Genomic DNA, 13,824 nt, shown 5'->3' with positions numbered 1-13,824 from the left:
GTGGAGAACGTTTTCTGTGTTGGATGACGCGGATCAAAATCCACCTTTCTTCCATCTGTGGTCCTGTGCTCAATCTCACCACTCTCTTGCAGTTTTGGCTTGGCAAAATTCCACTCCTTGAGGGGCTTAGGGTCCATCCTGTTTGGTCTCAGCACGTTCCACATACCATGTTTCGAAGTAGCACTGTCCGATTTCAAAACCTCATGTAAATGGAGATGGTGCAAATGGAATAGGAGGCCACCAATATGGCTGCAAGATTAAGCTAATCTGTAATGATAGTATAAATTAAATTTATTGATTAATATGTAATTATATATTTGTCATCTCATTAATATTCATGTTATACTTGAACCAATAATTATTCATCAAATTAAATACATATTGTTCAATCGATCCACCAGTTTTATTGTACAGTTTTACAGTTTTATTTTTGCCCAAGAATCCTGCATTGCCTATATTTTACAGGGTGCTTGATTTGAATGATTTTTAATATAAAGAGTTTGAAAGCATCCAATGAAATATTTTTATGGAATTTAAATATTTTCTGAGTGAATAGCTGAATGGTAAAAAGCTCCTACCAAATTGGGCATTCACAGTAGGCAAAACACTAGCTGCAGGTCTGTAGCTCCCGGTCTGAAAAAAATCGGATGGACGACCTTGGAGCTACAGGGCCATCCATTGAAAAAATTGTATATTTATTGCGCAGAAAAACGTGCGCTAGTTTTCGACTAATTTACCTTATTTATACGCAAATTCTGTGAAAACAATTAGTACCATTAAATTCTACATGCAATTTACTACTGATATCGTCTCTTCACTTGCCTCGGAAAGTCTTTTAAACACCAGTGTTGGAGCAATTTCAAGTCTATATCTAAATACAGGAATAGTTGACGCTTTGACAGAGGTTGCTTTGGTGGTTAATAACAGTGCTGCTGTTGGTGCTCTGAAATTATATATTATATAAACTATACCAAGAATGGAACATACCCATAAACAAAGGGAAACTACAGGCAAAATATTAAAGGTGTCAAAAATGGACGATAGTACAGTGAAATCACCATTTGTTAGTGGTTCGGCTAATGATTGAAAAATGACAGAGTCGTGTTTAACAGCCTTTACCATTTTCTTCAATCTCAGATGCTCTTTCTGATCTTAAGCAAAAATAGTAGACATAGAATGGTTACATAATATAAATGAAAGTATGTCCAACACCCTAGTTAACTTTGATCTTGTCTTTGCACTCGACAGATGAAACCCAGCAAGCAAGAAGAATGATGAATGGTAGATACTACTGCATTCTGTACTTTTAGGTATAAAAAATTAAAATAAAGGATACTAAATTGTTTGTTTAATTTGTGTCTTGGCCACTAAGCACTAATGAACGAGAGTTATCTCAAGGTAACAAACAATGAAGGATGCTTATATATTAAATAACTTTTCAAAAATAAACACAGAATGCAACTTAAAAATTTAAAAATAACTTGTTGATGCTTACTAAAATATATCGTTTTCCGCTTACGCTTTTTACCTGCCATAGTGCGTGTCGCATGATACGCACGTATGAGTCCAGGTCCAAGATCTTCTTCTGCCAACCAACATTTAGGATAGTTAACTTCTCATCGTACTAAGTACTGACGTTTACCCTGTACATACCTTGACTTTAAAATCTTTTTAATTGGAGACCAGTCATTGCTTGAATTCTTTGACACCGCGGTTTGCTAAGCGTGCTTATCTAGAGATGGATGAGGAGCAACGATTTCGCGATTTTGTAGCTGTTCGGTTTGATCTTGTAACAGCCCGTTGATTTCATCCTGCGCATTCGTACCTATACCTGTAGTTTGATGTTCATTAGGCTGTAGTCGTCGGTCTTGTGGATCATGGTAGGTTTTTAGACGATTTGCATGAATTGAAAATCAGTAGTTTGTTGTCTGAACATCAATCCATACGTGTTATTTCCAGTGATTTTGACAATGTAGTATGGTCCTTTCCACTTTGCGTGTAGCTTTTTGGAATACCCAACTGACGTCTTTTCAACTTTAACGAGCACCTGTTAATTAATTGAAACATACGGAAAGATGGTTCTTTTGATTTTGCATTGTTGGTAGCTGCTGTCTGTTCCCGTTTCTGAGAAACGTTCTGTTTTGCCGGGTTTTTTTAACTATTTCCAATTCTCGAAGAAGCTCGTCAAAATGCTGTTTGCATCTTTACCCATGGTTTCCTTCGGAATGACTTGTGAATCGAAAGGAAGATTCATCTCTTTTCTAAAGAGCATTCTGTAGGGCGAAACTGTGTTGATTCTTTGCAGGGAGAGCGTCGAAAAGACATCAACACACTTGGTAGAAGTTTAGGCCAGTTGTTCTGTTCCTTATCTATATAGGCCCGAAGACCCTGTGAGATGACAGAGTAATTATATCTCTCCACCGGCGAGTTGGAATGCGGGTGATATGGCCTTGTGGCTATTTTCTTAATTCTGAAAAATTCGCATAAAGTAGTCATCAATTTGACATGAAGTTCTTTCATCTGTCTGACACAAGAATGATCGGTGCTTCGTATCTCGCAAAAACCTCAGCGTTTAAATTCTGGCTACCTCAGAAGCTTCTTGTGTCTTGGTTGGGAAAGCTTCTATCCGTTTTGATCACAGGTTCTTGAGGACAGGATCCCCCAAAGATTATATTATCTTTTTATGACATATTTCTAATCTAATTTATACATTCATTGTCCAAAATTAAATTACCTAAAACAAATATTTTTTTAAAAATCGGACCCTCTATATACATATTAAATACAAGAAGGCCGAGAGGCACTGCCGATGAATATTTGTTGAAATGTACTATCAAACTACATCTACCAGTAAAAACGGTGACCTCATGTCGTAGCCCGATAATTCACTTCTCTGAACATGCCATTGATCAATATGCAAATTGGCATTTGGTCGGTTTCAAGGTAGCTGCAATAATGTAGCCCTCTCCCGAATCGTACATAAATGACAATAACATTTGCATTTCTTACCTAAACTCAAACATTGTAGATGTCTATGGCATAAATTAATCCAAAAATATCAAGTATAGTCCATATATCGGGGTTTTTTTGTGTATGTCAACAACACAAGTTGAATTTGTCCGCCATGTTTACTAACCTTGATCCGTTTTATTTTTGGACAGCCAATGAGAATTCAGGAGCGGATCTTGAACTGAATATCGAAATCCCCTATTTGAAACATAATTAACGCGGTAAATATGAATTTTTTATCATATACCATGATGTTTTAGTGATAAAACGAGGTAAGATGGATTATTTACACTGGCATTCACGTTATCAAGCCCATCAAAACTCCAAGCGTAAATCCTATAAAATCACGCGAGAACTGTCATTGCTGCTGAAAAAGACGACTGGTACACATTCTGATGTGTTTTTTCTGGTTTTGATTTATATACCGTAACGGTTATTTTTGTTCAACCTGAATTAAAATATCATTTTATCTAAAGGAAGTCAAATATAAAATCGATCTTTTCAGACCGAGTCAACCGCATTGAAAAATCAGTTTTGCACCATTACGGAGATCCTATGGAATTTTAGCCCTCTCCAGTAAACATCAGATATAAAAAAAAAATCGGAGAGGGCTACATTATTGCAGCTAGTTTCAAGGCAACTCCTGCATCCTTTAGTCTCTGAAAAACTTGCTTAAGATGTTGTAAATGGGCTTCACAGTTCTTACTGTAAATCAGGATGTAGTCCACATACACAAGTGCTTGTTTCCAATGCAGACCTCTAAGTACCCCGTCATAACCATTTGAAAAGTGATTGGCGCGTTACGAAGTCAAAAGGGCATGCGAATCCACTCATATATCCCAGTATGTGTTATAAAAGCAACCATGCGTTTTGTCAAAGGATCCGTCGGAATTTGCCAAAATCCGCTCGCAAGGTCAAGTACAGAAGAAATTTTAGCGTTTGCTTCACCGATAGCATCTACAACATCTTCTAACCTCGGAAGCGGAAATGAAGCAGGTTTCGTTACTTTATTCAATTTTCGATAATCCATTGCGAAACGAAACTCACAATTTCTCTTTGGAACCAAAACAACCGCCAAATACCAGTCAGAGTTAAAAGGTTCGATAATATTGTTCTGAAGCATTTCATCTATTTGTCGCTCATTTTCCTTTTTCATTGCGGGCGATATACGGTAATTGGCTCCGCGAACCAGAGGTTCATCGCTCGTATCGATATGGTGTTGAGAAGTTGTACTTTTACCGATCAGCGTTAAATAAACTGACTTGTTTTGATGCAAAAATACCCGTAGTTTCTCTTTTTGTTTTAATGTCAGATCGCGTTTTTCTAAGTTAAAATTGATGCATTCAGAATTATCGAAAGATATGTTCGCGACCTTCGGTTTCTCTTTTCCTGAGTTCTCGCGTCTAAATCTACAATTGAATCATGATGCACTTCTGAAACTGTGGCAATGATATATTTTTTCTAAATTATTTCACATATTAAGCTGCAATATCGAAATTATTAATTGTATCATAATTACGTAAAATATAAAAATATAGAAATATGCACCGTCACACATGTAAATCCATGGTTTGAAAAATAAAAAAGTATACTTTATAATCTATAATATATATTTGCTTACTTGAGCAGCTACAATTTGAAATATCTCCTGCCTCAAAATGTTTCACAGCCCTGTCCAAGCCCTTGTAGTTATTAACTTCTTTCCCATCAACTGTACGCCGCAAAATCATGTGATGGTAGATTTGTTGAAAGGAGATCTTGGTCAGGGAATTTGGAGGATGGCAGAATAAGACGCTAACTGCAAAAGGGGGAGGTTTTCATGACCCTGGAGGTATATCTGGAATAATACCATCAAGTGTTGTAGCCTGGTACTTGATAGGAAAATCAGTCAGTGCAACCCTTCCCTTTCCTCTTTTGGTTATTTGAATTCTCCCAGGTAGCCATCTTCGATGAAGTATATAAACATGGAAGTGCCGGTAGTGCACGAAGTTCGACTCTTAATTTTAAATTTAAATAGCGTAATATCTTGTATTTTTGCTCATAAAACGTGGGGTTTGGATACAATGATTACTTTAAAATAAAGAACAAACACAGTTTCACTTCAAAATACTTTATTATATGCGTGTGAACGTTTGTTCTTTCGTAGTAGAAATAGTGATCTCCATAGCAGTTGCCCTGTGGAAGTAGTTATGCGCATGCGTGGAATTTATCAGGAAACAGTCTATACCATACAATTATGTGTTGTATTGGCACACTTGGACGATTTTAATAAAATTACACATTCTTGTGGAATGGGTACAATTTAAATTAATGAAAAGAAAAATATAGAAGTCATTTTCATTGCCACATCTTTTTTTTGCTCGGAAAATTTACAGGAAAAAAACCCATATTTCTTGCGTTAATTTATAATGAAGTCAGAAAATGTTGACATCTTTTTGGAAGTCACTCGGAATACCTTTCAAACTTTCCCAAACGTTATCATCAAAGCGCTTTCAAAGTCTTTTGCAATGCAAAATCCCCGTAGATATAATATTTTTCGGCCGTGCATTGAAAACCTATAAGCTGGAGGGGCCATTTAAAATGAGAAATTGAGGAATATTTTCATACCTTTGAATTAACATCGTTTAAATTCTGAGATAATGATAAATTTCAAATAATTAAGCAAAACGTTGATCTTCCAGGGACATAGAATACTGTGGAATCGTTTAAATTCGTGGGGGCCAATTTTCTTAGATTACTTAAATTTTAAAGGTTCGTGGGGACGTTATTTCGTGTATTATCGTATACCTACAAAAGGAAATTTGAATTTATTGCCTTAATTTATTTATTCGTGGAGGATGGTAATTCGTGGATAAGAGGTACCCGCGAATTCCACGAAAATTGAGCCACCAAGAAAACTAATGATTCCACAGTAGTAGAGGCTTTTCATACGGAGCTTTTTTACCGGTAGGTTGCAAAGTGAAAATAATCATTGACATTATTAAATTTCAGATTATTAGCCCATTACAAGATCATTCCCTTTTCAGCTAAAGCATCGTGTATATGACATCAGTATGTACATGCAACCAGGCTTAAAGTAGCAACCTTTAGACTACTGGCCAAACTCTTAAAATCAATGCGTCATGCCCCCATAGCATACAGATTTAATATACCGGTAAAAATCGTTCAGCACCGACCAAACCAACCCTAACAGAAAGCAAACCACGGGTCTGCTTTCTGTGTTCGCTCAGGGTATGCTATGGCGGACCCAGAGTTGACCCCAAGCAGACATAGAAAGCCGGCCCCAATTTCATAAGCAGGCCCTTAAATCACAACTAAAATATGACCAAATGTCTCTATTATAATATTGGTATTTGGAATATACAAAGGGCGGGCTTAAAGGCGATAAGAAAAAAAGAGGGGTCTGATTCAATAGACCCCAAGCACTCCGGGGTAATTTTTTAAAAAGTAGACCCGGGTCAGTTTTTGGGGTCTGCTTTGGTGTTAAGATGTGTCTGGTCGGTACTGATTATATATATACGCTGAAAATAATATGTAACAACAGAAATGTTATAAATTTCTTCTACCAATCTTTCAAGGGCAATAACCCGCGGATTTTTCTAACTGAGTCACTCTGGTGACTTTTTTGTAATTGGTCAACGTTCGTTGTCGATAGTCGTCATCGTGCGTTAACAAATTTTACATTTTTAACCTCTTCAAAACTACAAGGCCAACTATTACCATTTATTTTTAAAGAATATGCATTGTGAAATTCATGACTATAAAAAACTCGGAGCCTCGTGTTCATGTTGGGGGCCAAATAAGAGAAAATGCCAAATTTTCAAAAGTCGTATTAACTACTCTCACACATGTTGGACCAAAGCCAAAGCGTAGTTATGATGTCAATGAAGCCCTCTACCAAAATTGTGAAATTTATGATTATGACACCTAGGTCAGGGGTACAGTTCCCAGGGAAAATCCAATATGGACATATCGTGAAAATGTATTAAATCTTATAAAATTTTGTTTTCTATTCCCATTAAACTCGAGAAAACTAAATGCATGGTTATTATTTCCTAGAAGCCTTTTCTCAAAATTATGAAACTTATGGTCCCTGGGTCAAGGGCCGAGGCCAAAGGGAGGGGCTAATATGCCCATATAGTGAAAAGTATTGAAATACATAAACCACTGGAATTTTCAAAACTGTTCAAGTTTTATTGAATGAATGTTGTCGCTTCTCAAAAAATGTTTAAATTTATAATGTAATAATTATTATGTAGTAGACTGTTTATTCGTGTATATTGATAGATAATTTAGATTCCTGCAACTCTTGCCTCCTCCCCTTCAAAGTTTATGAATTGATGTTTGCAATCATGGAATTATAAGAGCAGGGGTAACAGTCAGAGTTTGGAATCGGGATTGAAACTCCAGAATGAAACTTAAAGTTCAAGTATATTAAGACTCCAATACAGGATCATCAATGGGCTATGGTTCTCTGTTACTTCCGAGAATAACGCATTTTCCACACTTTAACTATATATATATATATATATATATATATATATATATATATATATATATATATATATATATATATATATATATATGAAAAAAATCACAACACCGAAATAAACTCAACTAGTTTAAAACGGTATATACGCTATAGTTTACAGATGTGAATCTATATTTATCAGCAAAATCTATTGTTAACGTGTATTTCCAGACATAAAAACATAGATTTGCATTCGTAAACTATAGTTTACTGATGTGATATATAGATTAACGTTGGTATCTATAGTTTAGGATTCGTAAACTATAGTTAACAGCTAGTTTATCGACTGTGAAACTATGTTTTGCTAATTTATGTAAATTTGACGTGCTTTAGATTTATAAAACGTAGTTTACTGATCATAAAACCCTATTTATCAGATAAATTATGTTTAACAACCGCAAATGATTGTTTTCAGTGTTACTATAGTTTACAGCTGTGAAACATAGATTATCGCGTTAACTATAGTTTACAGATGTGAAATATAAATTGACGTCGGTGACTATAGTTTACGATCCGTAAACAATTGTTAACAGTCGATAAACATAGTTTATCGACTGTGAAACTATGTTTAGCTCATTTTTGTGAATTTGGCGTGCCATATATATATATATATATATATATATATATATATATATATATATATATATATATATATATATAGCATCAGTATTGGCAATTTGGTTTTAATAACTTCCGTATACAGTGTACATATTTATTATTGCGTATTAGTATTTCAGATAAACTATTAAAATGTGTCACTTATAAAAAAGTGAGTTTAACTAAAAAAAAAAATTTGCGAGTTATATTTGTATAAGAATTAAGAAAATAAACATACTACTATAGTGCTAAATGCTTGTTATTGTATCCTACTGCAAGCTTAAGTTATATTCTTCCGAAATCAGTTATGAAATAGTTATACTTGTTTTTCATTATCACACATATTACTCATCAAAGTAATATATCAATTATTTAAGTATTCTAATTTACAATCAACAGTTTCTTGAAGAAGAAAACATGAAGAAAAAAATGAAGTAATATATACTTGTATACTCTTATAGCGACCTCAAATAACAATTAAGGACGAGCTAGGCCTTCAGTTTTATCAAGAAATTTATGGCAGCATTCTACCATTTCTTTAAGCACCCGTAGTGCTATGCCGAAAATTGCCCAACTTTCACCTGCAATGCACAGTTCCCTGAGGTTTGTCGCAACATATATTAGTACATGCCTACAGCCGCATGAGACAAACATCAACAAAACATACTCCATATTCATTAATGTTTGGAAGAGAGCCAAGATTGCTAGTCGATTTAGTCTTTAAAACAAATCCCGATTGAAAAAGGAATGAACAGAATTTGTAGAAACCTTGAGACCGAAATTAAATCACTCTTATCATGAAGCACAACAGAATATCAAAGAATCGCAATCAACAGGAAGAGATATACAACAGAAAAGTCAGGGTGCAATAATGAACAATGGAGATAGAATTCTTGTAAAATTTGTCAGTTATGAAGGAAAACACAAAAGAAAAGTGGCAAAGTGAAGCATATTTATATAATTCAATCTGAACCAAAGATATCCCAGTCTATGACATTCTGAGAGAAGACAAATCAGGGGAAATAAGAACCTTCCATATAAATCTGCAGATGTATTACTGTCCATAAGCTTCATTCCTAAATAGAGAGTTAATATTGTTTTACCTACACAAAGACAGACAGTACAACAAACCATTCCTAGAAAGACTCATGAAAGAATACCAACAACATACATCCATTCCCACTGCGGTCAGTCCAAAATGAATCGGACTCCGACATTGAAGATAACCTGGTGATACGGGTTACCCGCCGCAAGTTCGTGATCGCATAAAGACGATCGGAGAAACTACTGAAGAGGTGATTGAAGACATTGATCAACCAACTGACTTCAGGCAGGAACCTCAACATGAAATTAGAGAAGACACAGAATCTGATGTAGAAGAAGATTTCGAAGAGAACTGGCAGGCTGCAGCCGAGAAGAATCTGAAAGATATCCATCATAATGATATTGTGAAGAATCCTGAGTTAGAAGAAGACGAAGATAAAGTACAACACATAGCCTTCACTTCAGATATAGATGAAGAAGACAAAGAACATGCCATCAACATCAATTCTAATGTGGACGAAGAAGACGAAAATCCAGATTCTGAAATTTAAGATTTGAAAGAAAATAAAGTCAGAAACACGGATATCGCGGAACACACCGATGCCAAAGCAAACGTCCAAAAAGAATGAAGACAATAAACAAGTACAAGAACCTCGGAAACAAGGGGGACTAAAACCAAACCAAGTTGGCTTACGTCCGGTGAATTCGTCATACAACAACATTCAGGGGCTGTATCAGAACCAGAGTTGAGGAAAAAAGCAGATTTCTAAAGATCCTTCTTTCACTGGACAAGAAAAATAGAAGATAGTTATTGGACTTTTATCATTTGTAATAGGGACTGTAGGTAAATCTTACCTGATATTACTAAAGAAATTACTTTATGAACATGTAAATGTAGTTAACATTTTTTAAGGTCCTATATTGTATTTTTTGTTTTTATGCACAATATTTTTTTTAATTATTGGGTCATCATTCTCAAACAGGGGGGAGAATGTAGTAGGGTGTGATTTTTAAATTTTTTCACACTTATTGCACATTGCAATTATTATGAAGTGAAAAATAAGAATTTAATATATTTTTTAAAATCATAATTCATATAAGTCATTTGATTATTCTATGATATTCATTTCAGTACTGTAGATTCCTAATTAAACACGATTAATTAATTTCCGCGTAAAATCGCGAGAAGCACTTTCGCGGATTTTATAATCTCGCCATTATTTTCTGAGATTTGAGAACTATAAGAAATAAAGAGCAAAATTCCACGTTCGCGGTTTTATATTCTTGCGATTTGATACAAACCAGGGGGGTCGCGTAATTAAGTACTCGCGTAATATAAGGAATTTACAGTACTTATAATCAAAAGTATTTTTTGATTAACATTTTCATTACTTGTAACACACTGCAAGTGTGTTTTGTTATTTTTATGCTCTACTAATTTAATGAATTGTATTATGGTCTCTTTTTAGCCCTAAGCATTTTTCTCCTGTATATCATTTCAAGACATGTGATTTAAGTCAGATTTTCATCAAAACCAATCGATATTCGTACATGGTTTTCCCTCTTTTTCTACCCTTTGTCTTTTTCCACATCTAAGAAGTCTTCAGAGGGGTAAACAAGTAAATTTATATGGCAGCCAGTTTTGTACAAGTATCTTTTATGGTAGACAATCTCAATATTATTTATCAAGTCAGTATCAGTGAGCAGGTAGACCTTCTGTATTAAAGGAACCTTGTTCATTAAACAGGTGATTAAATCATATGTTTATTTTTTTTAAAGGTTTCATTCAATTACAATGAAAAGTTATGATATAACTTTATTTGGATTTTGTAAATATTTTTTAGGCATAATATTAATTATAAACTTATATTTTTAAAACTAATCTGTCAAGGGGCTTGTATTTTGCTTATCTGTAAAATATGAAACAAAGATCTTTCTTGCATTGAATTTATTACATAAAATATGTAATGATATGATATGACATTCCATGGTACTTAAGTAAATGATAGTTTGATTAATTTAATAATTTATATTATAAATTTATAATTATTTATTTATGGTTCCGTATGTTATCCGTATGACAGGGTTTGAACTTTAATAGTTCCTTTGTTATTTTCATGAATAAACATCATGATTAAACCCTTAGCCAGAGTTAACTTTTGTTAACACCAGGCTATCACATGGATATAAAGTAAATTGTTTCTTTTGGTAATTGAACGAGTTGCTTTTCGACACTTTATGTATTCTTGGTTTGCGTCCTTTTACTGACTTTATGGCTGATGCGTCCGATTTTGATCTTTTGACTATTATTCTTTTTCTATGTCCGTCGTTTTCTTCTTTGTCTTGACCATTATATCTATTGTTGATGTCATTGAGAAATGATAGCAATTCTTTAAATTCTGGTAATGAAGATAACTGGAATAGCTCTGCAGGTGATCCTGCTCTAATTTTTTCATCAAAAATCAACATAACGTTCTCTAAGTCAGAAAAAGTGGCGGGTCTTTTGTCTGCTAAATTCAGTGCCTGTTCAATTTTTTTAACATCAGTCTGTCTTAATTTTTCGGAAAAGTCTACTTTCAGGCATACCGTTGTTGTTAATTCAAGCGGTGGTTCCAGAAAATTTATGCTGATCACAGGCAAGAAAGGTATTTGTCTTTCCATGCAATTTTGAAGAGCAAGTTGAAATTTGAACATAAGATATTTGCTACTTACAAATCCATCTGACAGAACAACCATAACATTTTCAACCGACAGCATTGCACGTTCTAAAGAAGCGTACACATTTTCTCCGACTTTTTCATAGTCTCCCTCCTTTATACATACGATATTTTTTGTTTTTAGAGTTTGAATAAGTTCATTAATCCATCTTTCTACTTCTTTATTATCATCGTTTTTCAGAATGAAAAGATGAATCCTATGATCTTCGAACCTTAACGTACGTGCCATTATCCCGAACACGTAATTTTTGTAACTAATAAAGTTTCTCCAGCGTTTAGTCAGCACATTGTTTGTTCGAAGTTTGGCTTTGGAGTGTGTGGAAGAAGAAATCTGGTCTGAAAAGTTTGAATATATATATATATATATATATATATATATATATATATATATATATATATATATATATATATATATATATATATATATATATATATACACACACACACACAGTTATACCATTACACGAGAAAAATATGCAATAAAGAAGCTTCTTGTGCTTATTATTCTTTTGGGAACTAGAGGCTTTCTTCTGTTTAGTTAGCCATGTTTTGTTTCCAATTTTTTACTGGTTTTGAAAAAGTGAACACATTTTTTGACATCAATAACTATATTATCAAAATGTCCTTGATTAAATTTAATGAACATTTTTAGCAATTGCTTAGCGGTTTGTTTACTTGTCCGTTATTGTCATTTGTCAATATATGTGTTATCCATCTGGCAGAAATCTTTCTTACTATCAAAATACGCTTTAAAATAAAATTGATCCGCTATAGCGATATGCTAACAGCTTTTGCAATATCACGAAACGTGTGTCTGCCATCACTTTCAAATTTTTTCCTGACATTTGCCTTGCTTGTTACAGTCAAAAGTCAGCAACATTTTCCTTAATCGTTGACGGACTCTGTGCCAGTCAGAACTTTCTTTCTCTACCTACGAACTAACTCATAAGATACCTAAATATGACACCCATACATTTCTTCAATTCAGTAAAAAAAATCTGCATTACCGAATGACGAATTTTGTGCGAACGTTCGTATAAGTTTCAATTTCTTCAATATCCTTAACCTGTTTGCCAACCATATTTACAATTGTGACTCAGTACTGGTTCTATCAAAGTGACTGCAAGTTTAAAACTATAGTTTATAAATTTTTATGACCTATTCAAAGGGATTTCGCTAATTTATTATAGATTAAATATGTTCACGAGAACACACTTAGCTCTTTCCTACACCAAGGGAAAATAAATTTGTGAGATCTTTTGACTGCTTAGCCATTAAATTATTGTATAATATCGTTTGGGATGTATTGAATAGAGACATTCAATAGTAGCATCATCTACGAAATCCTGCAAAGTATAATTGCTCTGTGTTGCAACACACATTAGATATCGAAGAGCACTCGTATGATGCAATATCAATAAATGGGAATATCACCAGTTCTGTAGTGACAGTGTGGCCTATATAAACGAAAGTCCTCATATACATGTATCTTAATTTTTAAATTTATGTGGCTTAAATGCAAAAATACATTACAAAAAGTACGGTCATTAGAAACGAAGCATAATTTGTCAAAATACAATTAAATTAAAGTATGCTTTTTGTTTGTCATCATGGCATTTCCGCCTTGTTCATCTAAATATAGAATAGTTTAGTTCTTTTATGTGTACAGGGATAATAAAAATGAAATTTCATGAATAATGACTCCAGTATTTAAAGCTTTATCCGACGACTGTCTTCAAAACAATACAAAATTAAATGTTACTCAGTTGTAGCTAATGAACACACTTACTTTCACAAGACCCAAATCAATTGCACTTATCCGCCATTTAAACCTCATATATATATATCGATAAAATAGCGACGGATTTCGAAAGTAGGTGTTTACTGAAGCTACATGTGAGGTTGAATGACATAATTATAAACAGC

Source organism: Magallana gigas, chromosome 7, assembly GCF_963853765.1.
Source record: "Magallana gigas chromosome 7, xbMagGiga1.1, whole genome shotgun sequence".
Lineage (NCBI taxonomy): Eukaryota > Metazoa > Mollusca > Bivalvia > Ostreida > Ostreidae > Magallana > Magallana gigas.
The sequence above is the reverse complement of the archived record's forward strand: the minus strand, read 5'-3'. Positions refer to the sequence as shown.